Source organism: Struthio camelus, chromosome 20, assembly GCF_040807025.1.
Source record: "Struthio camelus isolate bStrCam1 chromosome 20, bStrCam1.hap1, whole genome shotgun sequence".
NCBI classification, from domain to species: Eukaryota; Metazoa; Chordata; class Aves; order Struthioniformes; family Struthionidae; genus Struthio; species Struthio camelus.
Genome location: NC_090961.1, coordinates 3,507,723 through 3,519,944, shown reverse-complemented (window position 1 = coordinate 3,519,944; position 12,222 = coordinate 3,507,723).

The window sequence follows — 12,222 nt, the reverse complement described above, 5'->3', positions numbered from 1 at the left end:
GTATGCAATACACTCATACTAGGAGTTTCTCTATTCCTGATATTTTGCTTTGTTTCTTCTTTGCAAAAAACACAAGAGAAAGAAGTCATTCTCACTCTCACAGGTAGATCTGGTACTGCCAAGTAGAACTGAAATGGGAGAAATCAGCTTAGTCTCTTTTTCAAATACATGCAAAACTACCAGCTAATGTAAGTGGAGATTTTGCTGAATAAGCAATAACATAGCTGAAAGAGCATTAGGTCTGATAGAATTAAATGCACGTTGAAAACAGCGATAGACTAAAGCAGCCCAGACAATTTTCCAGGAGCAATTCTGCACTCCAGCTGCCAGCTCTATAAACTGTTCTGGGCTGGGCAGGAGGGGAAACTGTCAACAGTGAAGAGAGCCGTGAGGAGATGCTAAAGCACCTCTTTTATCTCCACTTTCCCCAGATGTGGCCCTGGCTTGGAAGAGTCTTCAGAAAGCCAAAGCAGTGGTAAGTGTGGTTCAGGGACGCTGGCAGTCACATACCTGTAGTGCCGCCTGTCAACTACCTGCGCATTGCCTCTGCAGAGCTTGCTTTCATGGAGATAATGTGAATGAAAGGGCTATAAAAATGCCACTTCGTTTGTTCTTTTTCGCAGTGAATGTATAACATCTTTAATCATTCGCTAAATGCCAAAAGGGGGATAAGGGGGAAAGCAAGGAATCTTACCAAATTTCAGGAAACTCTTCAAAATGAGTGATGGGAACGCATAAAGGTTTGTCTCGCTTGTGGTTGAAGCCCAGAGAGGAGTAAAAACTGACGCCCCCGGAGCCGGGGCATCCGCTGAGTTCTGGCTGCCCTGTTGTCCTCCTAGCAGGACAGTGTTTACATCAGGCACAGCAGCTGCAGTCCTAACGGTGCAATTACTAGGCTGAATGAATAATATTATCCACATGCAGAGCTGCTTGCACAGTCAAGGCCCGACACTAGTATCTCACTGCTATATTCGCTACTGGCTGCTTATATTTGCTACTGCCAGCTTATGCCATTTTTAAAAACATCAGAACAGGCCTGGTAAAACTGAGGCACATGTACACATGCAAAGTGTAAATAATGGCGAGAGAGCTGATTTCATGTGTTATCTTCCCAGTCCGTTGCATTCCTTCCAACTGTAGGAAATACCACGGGAACGTGCTCAGGCATGCCAGTATTTACACAGTAACTAGGAGTACAAAATTAATCAGAGAAGCAGTGTATGCCAGCAGCAAGCTACCACAGAAAAAAAGCATATGTCCTCTTTCAAAAGAAAAATCTGCCTTTTTACAGCTACAGAGAATTGAAAGCAAACTTGATCATCAAATGTGGAGTTGTGCCAAATCACAGGCAGCCAGAAGAAAGCTCTGGCATGAAGAAAGCTCTGGTGAGTTCTGAGTTACTGGAAAATATTGCTGAGCCTGGGGGGCTGTTTTGGTCCTGGAGCGAACAGAAGGTGACAGGAGATGGTGAAAGGCCCTCTTTATTGAAGAAAGTGTGTATTTTCATCAGATAGCTACTAATGTTCCCAGCGGGATTTCATAAAGCACAAGGAGCTGCACCTTGCTGGAGAGAGCCCAGGCAAAAGATATAGTGTTAATGTCCACTACAAAGCGAAGAAAAAGCTACTTGTGCTTTTTATCTGCAGAGCTTTGTCCTAGGCATAATTGAAGTGACAGCGTTTCGCTTGTTCATTTTAGCAGTGACTATCTAAAGTGTTTAAAATCATAGTTAAATGACAGAACGGGATAAGAAAAAAGCAGGAAGCTTTGTAAAGTTCCACAGGACTCTTTAAAACAAATGCCAACAACAGGCTTATTTTTGCATCTGCTGGGTTTTTGTTCTTGAGAACTTATTGGCTGGGAAGAGCATTAGCTGTCAGCTTTTTAATATTTATGGCTGCTATTTCCTCCCTAAGCACGAGGGCTTTGTACCATGCTCATGGAGACGGCTTGGACCCTGGTCTTGGTAATAAGGGTAGCAAGAGAGATGTGCTGGGCTAAGCTGGTACAAGCTTTGCTGTGGTTCATGGTTTTGCATGTGGATCTAGTTGCTTGGCCCTAAGCCATCTGAGTTAGGGAGGGAAAGATGAGATGAATGTCCATCACTGGGTTTAAATGGCAGCAGGGCTGTGTGTCCCGCGAGGGCACACTTTAACACTTTTAATTATGGTGCTACTCAGGTAGCTGGGAGAAAGAGTATTAAAGGCAGCACGGATTTCCGTGCAAGCTAGTCACCAACTATTCAGCCTGCCCTGCCCACTTGGATGGCATGGAGACAGGATAGCAACATGCTGAATTATTTACCAGAAACTTTCATACCAAAGAGTAAACTCACTTTTCCCTCTCAGAACTGCAGTGCAGGCAGGACCAGTACCAAGGCTCTTTACTGCTTCTGAACCAAATTGAACCCACACATCCAAAGGGTCACATACGGATGGGGAAGAGTCCCCAATAAAATGGACTATGTTAATTTAATAATTGTTTAAGGAAACTCTTGGCTATCACTGACAGATTTTTGTCATGCTGCAGAAGGTGAGAAGAATGGAGATGAAACAGCTTGGAATGAGAAAAAGAGCAACGAGATTCCTCCAGCCTGCAGGTAAATAATAAGCTATAACATGCAGCGTGCAGGGGATAGAAAGGCCAAGGCACACACAGCTTCAAAAGGATTTAAAATTCTGGGATGCAGGACTTCAGAAAAAGTTTAGCACCTTTCTTTTTGTTAAAAAAAAGTCAACAGATCATTACACCCTCAGAAATGCTATTGCCTTGACATTAATTCCTTGTGTTAGTCTATCTGCCTTAGCCCACGCTTGTAATAACTCTTATCAGAGCAGGGTTCCTTTTGCTCTTTCCCAATATTATCTTCATTTGCCAAACCCCTGGTATCTGGCAAAACACTGATCCTGTGGGGACACTGAGACCACCAGTAGAGTGCGTTCTAGAAACGCAACTTGTTATTCATTATAGCATTCTAACAACCAATCTAATAATACACCCTACATATTCAATCTTGTTTTTCTTTTTCCTGAGAAGGGGAAACTGTGCCACCCTGTCTCCTGCTTGGTCACAGGCCTGTTTCTCCGAGAGCGCTGCTGCGAGCTCTGGCTCGTCCAGAACGACGCCTCTCTCCCACGAGGGACACTCGCTGTCAGCACCCTCCACTCCTACTGGGAGGGAAGCTGAGGATGGAGAAGGCACAGCTGGCACATGGTCTCCTGCAAAGAGCCTGTACTCACCAAGAATGGACAACTTCAGGGACCACACAAATTCAAGGAGGAGTCAAATAGTACAAATGGGAAAACCTCCCTGCTCTCTGCATCACCCATCCCATTCCCCTGCAGGGAGCAGTCCGCTCTCTGCTGTGGCACCCGGCAGTGGGAGCAATGATCTTGTGCCCACGGCAGTGCTGCTTCCCACGTGCTGCCTTCCACCAGGCAGCAGGCCCAGCGATTGCAAGCTGGAGGAGGCATGGAAAAAATCACCCAAGCAGAAATTAGAGCAGCTCAAGGAGAGAATCCGGGAGCAGAAGCAACACCAGCAAGCGGCAGCTCAGGAGCAGAAGTGCCTGAATGCCACCTATGCCAAGGAGCCACGGCAAAAGCGAATGGTGCGCAAAGTTGTTTCTGCTCCTCCTGCTCCAGCTTACAGAGGTTAGTAGCAGACCGGCATCTACGGAGCAAGGCTGAAACAGGGTATTTATTTCCTCGCGGTCCGCTGGCATGGTGGGATAACTAACCGCACCATTTCCACCCCATGCTTTTCCATATGTTGGGCAGCAACCATGTCCATATGGTAAATTCATTCATTTCTGCAGCCCGTGGGGGAGCTATAAGCCTCCCTGTGCTATCCGTATCTACCTGCTTGCTGAGTTCACTTCTCCACTGGATTTACTCCCCAACATGCACAAATTTATAAATTTATGTCCACACAACAGTAAAGAATTAGCTGCAAAAATATTCCTTTCTCCCCTTTCCTCCCAAGCACTGACTCCTCTTTGCTGTAGAGGAACGCACTGCAAACAGCACAGTTGCATCAGCAACTTTTTGGACCCTGGTTGCATTTGTTTACCCAGAAGTGGGTATACAAAGGAACCGAGCGGCCTGGTGCTTCCACCAAAGAGCTGTGAGAGAAACCCTCCGCATGTCTGGTTCTGTCCCTGTATTTGACTCTTTTTCTGCCAGTCTGCCACATCGCTGCACATTGTACCTTTTGCCAGATGTGAAGCATGAAATGGGTGATGTCAGCACATGGGAAATAGCAGCATAATAGTGTGGAGAGGCATCACAGGTGATTTAAAGCAGAACTTGTGTAGTTCAGAGGCATTACGGAGGATTTAACAGTTCATTCAGTGGAACTAGCATGGATCTGAAAGCAAATATTATTAGACTTCCTTATCCTGCTTTGCTGCTATATTTAGGCCTGGAGTACCATTCATCTACAGCTGTCACTTTGGTTTAGAGTGATTTAAGATCCCGGATCGCTGTGAGTAATGGCTGGACTCGAGAGCAGGGATCGTCCGCTGGGCTGTCCTCTCACCAACAGGGGATTACTGAGGCTGTCTCAGACCAGGGGAGGCAAGCTGAAAAGCTGTACATATTACATTCTTACTCCTATAATGGTATTAGTGCTAATTCATTGAGCTCTATGATCCCTCTCACACACCACCCACCAGCTTCCATGGGCATTTCCCTTAGGTCTGCCCTAAATCACCTTTAGAGTGATGTACGGAAGTGCTTTATGGAGCTTCCTCCAGGTCTTTGGGAGCTACTGTCTGCATGACGTGGTCTCCCCGTGAAACGGCAGCGCTTTCTATCATCACTGGAAACGTTGCCCCTCCTAATACACAGGAGCCCGAGCCACAGCCCGTGCTGAGCCTCATTGAACTTTCTCAGTAGGACGGCTAGTTTATTTTGGTTTTTAACCCAGATAACCTTACAAAACTGAGTTAGGGAACTATCAGATGAACAGTTAGACCTGCAGAACCGAGGCAGCCTCTAAGGCCAAAGATTAACAGCTCAGAGGCAGCTTGTTCGGTTTGCCTGACTGTGCTCTACAGCTGAAAAAAAGGTATCATCTCAGCTGCTTTGCCAGAAATTACTTGCAGTCTGTCCCGAGAAGCCTGCTTCTGCTTTTTACACATAAAGCAGCTCAATGCTATTGGGTATGAGCATTTGCACTTCTTGTAGCCCAACAGCTTTCAAATATTTGTTTGTCTAGGTTTTAGTGCTGCGAGTCTGAGGTCTGCTCTTTTCTTGCCTGATGAAGCGCGTGGAATACCACAGAGAGAAGAATTTAGCATGCCTGGAGGACAGCGAGGTTATAAAAAAGCCCTCAAGATCCCAGGTTAGCAATGCTGTATCATAACAATTTGTTATGGGCAACATGCCTAAGTATGCAAACGTTTGTGTATTGTGCAGAGAAAGGTTAGTCTGGATCTCCAGGGAGACACCAAAGGGGAAGGTGTCACATTGCACCTTCTTTTAGTTCAGGGGATGCTGTATGGGTAGATGGGGCAACGGGCATAACCTCAGGGATCCTCACAAACGCTTGCTTAGCAGGGACGTCTCCAGCACCACAAAAAGTGGAGTCCTGCTGGATCCAACACTAGCAAGTGCTGGCAGAGAGACTCCCACTTTCGCATTCCTAGTGGATGGGGCTGGTCCCCTCATCCACCCATTGCAGCTCAGGACACCTTTAAATCTGAACCGGCTTCCATGAAGCACGGCCAACAAATGGGGAAAGTGAAATTGCTGTGGCTCCTAGGAGCACAGTTGGCAATGAAAAGGTGGCTTGCAGCTGTCACCTAAAATCTGCCGTTTGTGTCACAGGTTTGCTTTGCTGGTAACAGCTGTCATGTCTGCAGTTTGATTTTAGCTACACACTAATTTTTTTCTGTGTTTTTTGTCATGGTTAAAGACCAAGGAGAAAGAAGCTCAGCAGGGAGAATTCAAAGCCTGAGGCAGCCTTCACCCCGGTCATCTGTTCTGGACAGAGCAGTGACAGATAAAAGTAAGGATGAAAATCTTGAGAAATGACAGACAAAACTACCTGGATAACAGTGTTTGGATGCTCACCTGGCAAAACCTTTAGCTGGTTATTAAAATAATACCAACTCCTAGCACCTGCAGTTAAGGATCAGGGCCCAGGCACGGCAAACAAGCAATGAAGAAAACCACTGAGGTGACAGACACAGATCAGCGTTTGTTCAAGGTGGGGAGACGACCACAGCCTGCACGAGGGCACAAGGCTCAGTGTCGGGCTCAGCTGTTCATGCTGCAGCCACAGGGACGGGGTAGCAGCCTGCCGGCCTGATGCCACTTTCTGTCACTGAATTTTGGTGAAGTTTGGCAAATAATTTCCACATGCCCTGCCTCAGGCTTTCCACGTGCACAGGGTTCATTGCATGCTTCATACCAATGGCATGCCAGCGAGCATTAACAAAGAACCAGACTTTGGTACCTTTAACACTTTGTTGCCTGCAGTAGTCGAAGTCCAGGCCTGCCGGGACTGAAAATCATCAGAAATAAAAATAAGCCATTTGTCCTGGATGGGAAGAAGTGTCTGTCACCTATTCAGTTTGGTGCTCTCTAGTGAATTAAGAGTGCCACCAAAAGCGAAGGACCTCCCATCCTGCAAAATAGGGACCAAATTAAAGTAGTGAAAAGTCAGAGATCCATGACCTTGCTACACACTCAGCAACAATAACAGCAGTCCTCATCACTAGTTTACAGCTTTCCTTGAACTGTATCTCTAAGTCTAGGTTTGAATTACTGAAGTACTTTTGTCCGTTTTGGTGCTATCATTTTGCATTGGAAATGGTTGCATTCAAAATTTGTAGGGAACAAGGCAAAGAGTGGTAGTGCTATAGGTGCAGATCACTCAAAGCAGTTGTATTTTACACTGTCAAAGGTACTGGATATGTAACTTGTGGGTAACAAAAAGAAAAAAAAATCTAAGCTCTCTGATACTGTGCAGATGAAATTATAAGTACAGCAGTATCATGTGCTCTGTTACCCAGATACTATTTAAAATGCATGAAATACATAATAATTTCCTTCTCCCTCCTTTTTTTTGTTTGAATGGATTGTTTGAAAAATGGCTTGATTTTCCTCTGCGAGTGGGTCATAATAAGACCATGCCACACGAAACATTCATCATTGTAACTGCCAATGTCAGGGTGTCTTTATTGGCTATTAGTTTCTGTCAGCGAAAGAGCCAAGGCAGGGCTACGGCGAGATGAATGACGGGTCAGGGGTCAGAGCCAGAGTGCTCAGGAATTTGATGAATTATAAATTTGCTGTAGTTAACAAAAAATTAAGTCACAACAGCTATAAAATATTCATCTGTCCAAAGGTGGAAAAAAATAAGAGAACATTTCCTCCTAGCAAGTGTTTTCATCAGAAATTCAGGCTGCTCTTGAACTTGGCATAATGTTTGTGTTCTTCACGTGATAGTTTCTATAGTTAATAAAAGTTGGACAGATAAAAAAAATAAAAAAATTAATTGAAATGAGACATGAGGCATTGGATGTACATATTAATTTGTTGCATTTAGAGAAACTAAGGCAGCATAATAAATAAATGCATCCACGTGCCTTTTTAGTGCTGCTATATGAGAATGCAAAATAATACAGCAAGGTGCTTTATTAAAAACATTGATGAGTCTCAGTCTTCCTGAGCCCAATAGATTTTGGCAGTTTCCTCTATAGGTTGTGCTGTCATACACCAAACTGGGTAGCCCTAGGGAACAATGCCTCTGAAGCTTCCCAAGTAGCTGCCCATGGTTATAGGCAGTGCCTTCACCACACAGAGAGAGAAGCTCTTCCTCGTCACAGAACATCATTCCTCTATGACACGACCCAAACTGCCTGATTAAGATGAGCCATCAGAGGTGGCAGCGACGCCAGTTACTTCTAACACAGCCAAGTATCTTGGAGGCTGCTGCAAAGTCAGCTGGTGTAAATGGACATGTCTCCATTCCTGGCCATGGTATGGGGCCCAGGGCTGTTAGCCAAGAGTATGTTGCCTTGCCCTATAGCTATTATTCACAAGTTAAAGGGAGATCTCAGGATAACCCCATTAACCAGCCAATCTCTGAAAGCACTTCTTGTCTAACAGGCAATTTGCAGAGACACTGCTCACAGACAGCTCAAGACACAGACTAGTTTACCAAATAGAAGCTGTAATAGCCCAACTCAGTCAACTGATTTTATAACTCTTACTAAGTACTGAGTGGTATCTTTGGACTGAGGCTGATACCTACTTAACTGTAAAATCTTTTCTTTAAAATAAAGCTTAAATATTTTCTTTAGGGGGAACTCTGAAGGGGGGGAATTTCCATGCAAAAAACAAGTAAGTATCTATTTAGTCACCTTCCGCTGGAGAAGTGTTTGATATAAATACATAATTATGCCAGCACAAGTATTGGCATGCTGTGAATGCAATCTGAAATTATGAAGTAAAACGGTGATAAATGTTGTCTATTATGTGACACCACATATTAAGGAAGAAAAATTTGTTTGTGCTGCATGCTGCATCATTTATTTTTGCATTATACGTGGTCCCTTGTCCTGTATCATTCATTGATTCTTCCACACTGCATCCTGCTGATTCTCACCAGTTTAAAAATGAATTAGTTTACGCTGGTGAGTTTGAAGTAATCACAAGGAGAATCATATTTTCATTATCCTTCTCTCTCCAGTCCTCAAATCTGCCAGTTGGTACCCAGCAAGTACCAACTATCTGCAGGTGCCATCAGAGAATGATGCTCTCCAACGCTTGTGCCTTGGCCTCTCCCTAGCATTCTTGAGGACTCTGGGAGTCACTGGTTTCTGAGTAAAGCTCATAACAACTGTGTGAACATGATACCGGTGATAAATGATAATGGTAAAGCCTGAGGAAATTACTGAACCCTCATGTCTTGCCCTCATCTGATTCATGAACTGGCTCTCTGTCAGATGGCAAATAGACCCTAGCAGAGTGACTAGCTGCAAATTTTGAGTGCTTTAAAACTTTTTGCCTCAGAGGAGTATCAGCTTTTTTTTTTTTATACTAGCTCTAACTGAAACTTCTTAGATCTCCCCATATCTTGAATGTGATTCCTGGAAATCGCCATTAAAAAGATTTATAATAGAATTAAATAATTTCTTTTAAAGAATGTGTGGGGTTTTAATAATTCAATACAAATCCTCTGTTTCAGGTATGAAGCTACCTGGAGCTTCTGCATGGAGAGAAGGTCAGAAGTTAGCTAGAAAGTTGCTTGGCCCACCCCCTAAATTTCCAAAGCTGAGGAGCACAGCTGAAGAGCACATCACTGCAAATACTTTTGGTAGAGTTTGCTCTCATTGCTACATTAGTTGTTTTGGCATACAAACAAAAAAGAGGCTGACCACTGTTTAGAACTAGATGAAACAAATGGTTTCAAAACCCTTCTGAGCAGTTTTCTATAAAGAATTTTGCAATAATTCACTTGTCAGACTAACCACCACCCAGAACAATTACTATATCTGTTGTCCAAGGTCAGTTGGCACAATGAATCCATCATGGCTTTGAAGATAGTGACACTGCAAATACACTGTGTCCTTAAATCCAGGCTTGCCTGGCTCGTGACACAGGGTATGTCTTCCTAGCGTAGTGCAGTGTCAGACAGAGATACGGCATCCACTTGGCGTACCACACATACTAGCATACTCTGCTTCTTGGCTGGGCTGGTTTGCCAGACAGAGCTGTATAGCTTCCCTGGGTCTTCCTATGGCTGAGGCTGACCACTGAGATCTCCTAGGGCTACTCAGACAAGCACGTGTTTATGAGATAAAGGGTTTCACTGTCCTTGTATATTGAATTATATTTACCCCGAAGGGCCACAGAGTACACATCATTTGTACAATTGGCCACTGCAACTCCAAAGTTAGCCCTTATGGATTTGTCGCCCCCCGTAGAACACTGAGGATTTTACAGCAGATATACAAGCCTGGGCTACGCATGCAAATAGTCTTCAGACCTACAGTAGGAAGTAGGTTTGAGTCGCACATGATAAATACAGGAATTAATACATCACTGAAGTAATAATATCACTATTGTTTCAAAATGCTTTCCATAGAGCCTGGTAGAGGATTGGTAGCAATGCCAGCGATGGAACAGAGCTATAGAGAAAGGGGAAATGAACCTCTGGGGAAAAGCCCTGAATTCAAAAGCTGCATGGTACCCCCCCGCACGCCTGTTGAAAGGGGCAGAAATACACCAGGCGAGGATACAAAGCAAATACTCAGGAACCTACATCTGCAAAGCAAACATCATGATGAACACAGAAATGCCAGGCTCCCAAAAGATACTGCAAAAGGAAAGCTAGAAGATCTGCAGCAGTGCGTAGGGATCAATTCTCCTTCACCTGGAGTTCAGGTCATGACTCCCTCTGCCTTCAGTGGAGAAAAGACGAGATCTTCATTAATGAGAGCTGAAACTGAGTACAGAAACTGCAGCAGAGGAAATAGCACATCTCCTCAAAGACAGAAAGGCTCAAGGAGCCCGGCACAGAAAGAGTCTGAAAAGGAAAATCTTAATCACCCTTCAAGGAGGAGGGCAAACATGAAAAAACCTCACCCCTACAGCCCTGAAATTATTCAAGAATTTATGTATCGAAAGAATGCAGAAAGAAAGAAAAAAAGCCTGGAAGAGAAGAAATCTTTGGTGCAGGCCATGGAGATGAGAAATAAGAGGTTGCAAGAAGTATACAGGAAACAGAAAGAAGCCTTTGGAAAGAAAACATGTTCTGACCAGACGCACAAGCTCATCACAGAAACAGCTTCTGCAGAAGAAAGGCCTCAGTACAAACCTGAGCAAGTAAGTCATAAAGGAGTGGCATACTGAAAACCCTTCAGTCCTGATCACTACAGCACTGTGCAGGAAATGAAACACTTCATACAAATGCTTTGAAGTGTCAGGGAGAGAGAGTTTTATCTGGAAAAATAGAGCAATTAACTTCTAATTATGGCAAGAACTGCTGGGCTCATTAGTAAGGCTGGAACCCTTGACTCCAGGGTCAAAAGCCTGGAAATCTCCACTGCTTCAGCTAAAAGAACAGGTTTGTTATTTGGTGCATGCAGTTTTCTGATTACACGAACCAATTACTAAGTGGAACAAAAGCCAAATGCTCATTATCTAGATATTTAGCTCTTAACTAATGATCACTTTTGTTTCAGCAACAGACCAGTGGTGGGACCCTGGAGAGGAGTTTTATGGCCTGGGTGCATAAAACATCCCGCGCTCTACTAAGTGAAGAGCCTGGAAGCAGGTACTTGGATGTGAAAAGCATCCTAGATAGCCTCTTTTCATAGTGCTCTGTTGCACGTTATAATAAATAGAGCAACTGATTGGGCTAATCTACTAGGTATTAACATACCTCACCTTAAAATCAGCCTTATTATACCCAAGTCCACAGCAGTTACAGGATAATACTGTGAGCCAGGGCTTCTGTGTTTCAGGATATAAAATTAGATTTGCTTTCTCCTGCCAATGCATTAAATCAACCTGCATGTGCTTTATCTAGTCTATACATGCACTGGTTTACCAGCCCATTAAAGGAATGGTGACTGTTCTCACTGGAAGGATCCAAGACTTAAGTAATTAGTGTCTATTAAAGACTGAAAGCTTTCAGGAAGAGATCTTGCCGAGAGGAATAGAGCCTCCTGAAGACGAGTAAAAATATTGATTATTCCTTAGAAATAGTTGAGCTCTCCAGTGCATGACCCAGTTCTGTAATCTCTGGAGCATGGAAGGAGACTGACCCTCTGGCTCTCCAGGCTGAGGCAAACATTTCAGCCTACTTTTATGCTTTGTGTTTCTAAATACTAATTATTCCTTGCCAGGCCCTGGCAAGATTCCAGTTCTTCTCCCTATTTGCCAGCACTCCATGCTCCATCCTCATCCTAGTGTTTGACAAATGTATCTGCAGACAGAGAAATTTTCTTTCTTTTTCTTTTGTGAAGTGCTTTACCTGAAGATAGTGGTCTGTGAAGAAGGCTAATGTTACTTTGTCTTTATAACCTAACATTTCTCCTTTTTATTTAAACAGGGATCTACTTCTTAAAACGGATCAATCACCTAAAAAGAGAGAGGCATTAGCTTCCCCAGCACCACTGCAATCTGAATGCTGGTTTCTCAGTTCTCCGAAATGTGAGGATTGGAGGGACTGCTCTCCCCCGGCTCTATATACACTTCCACA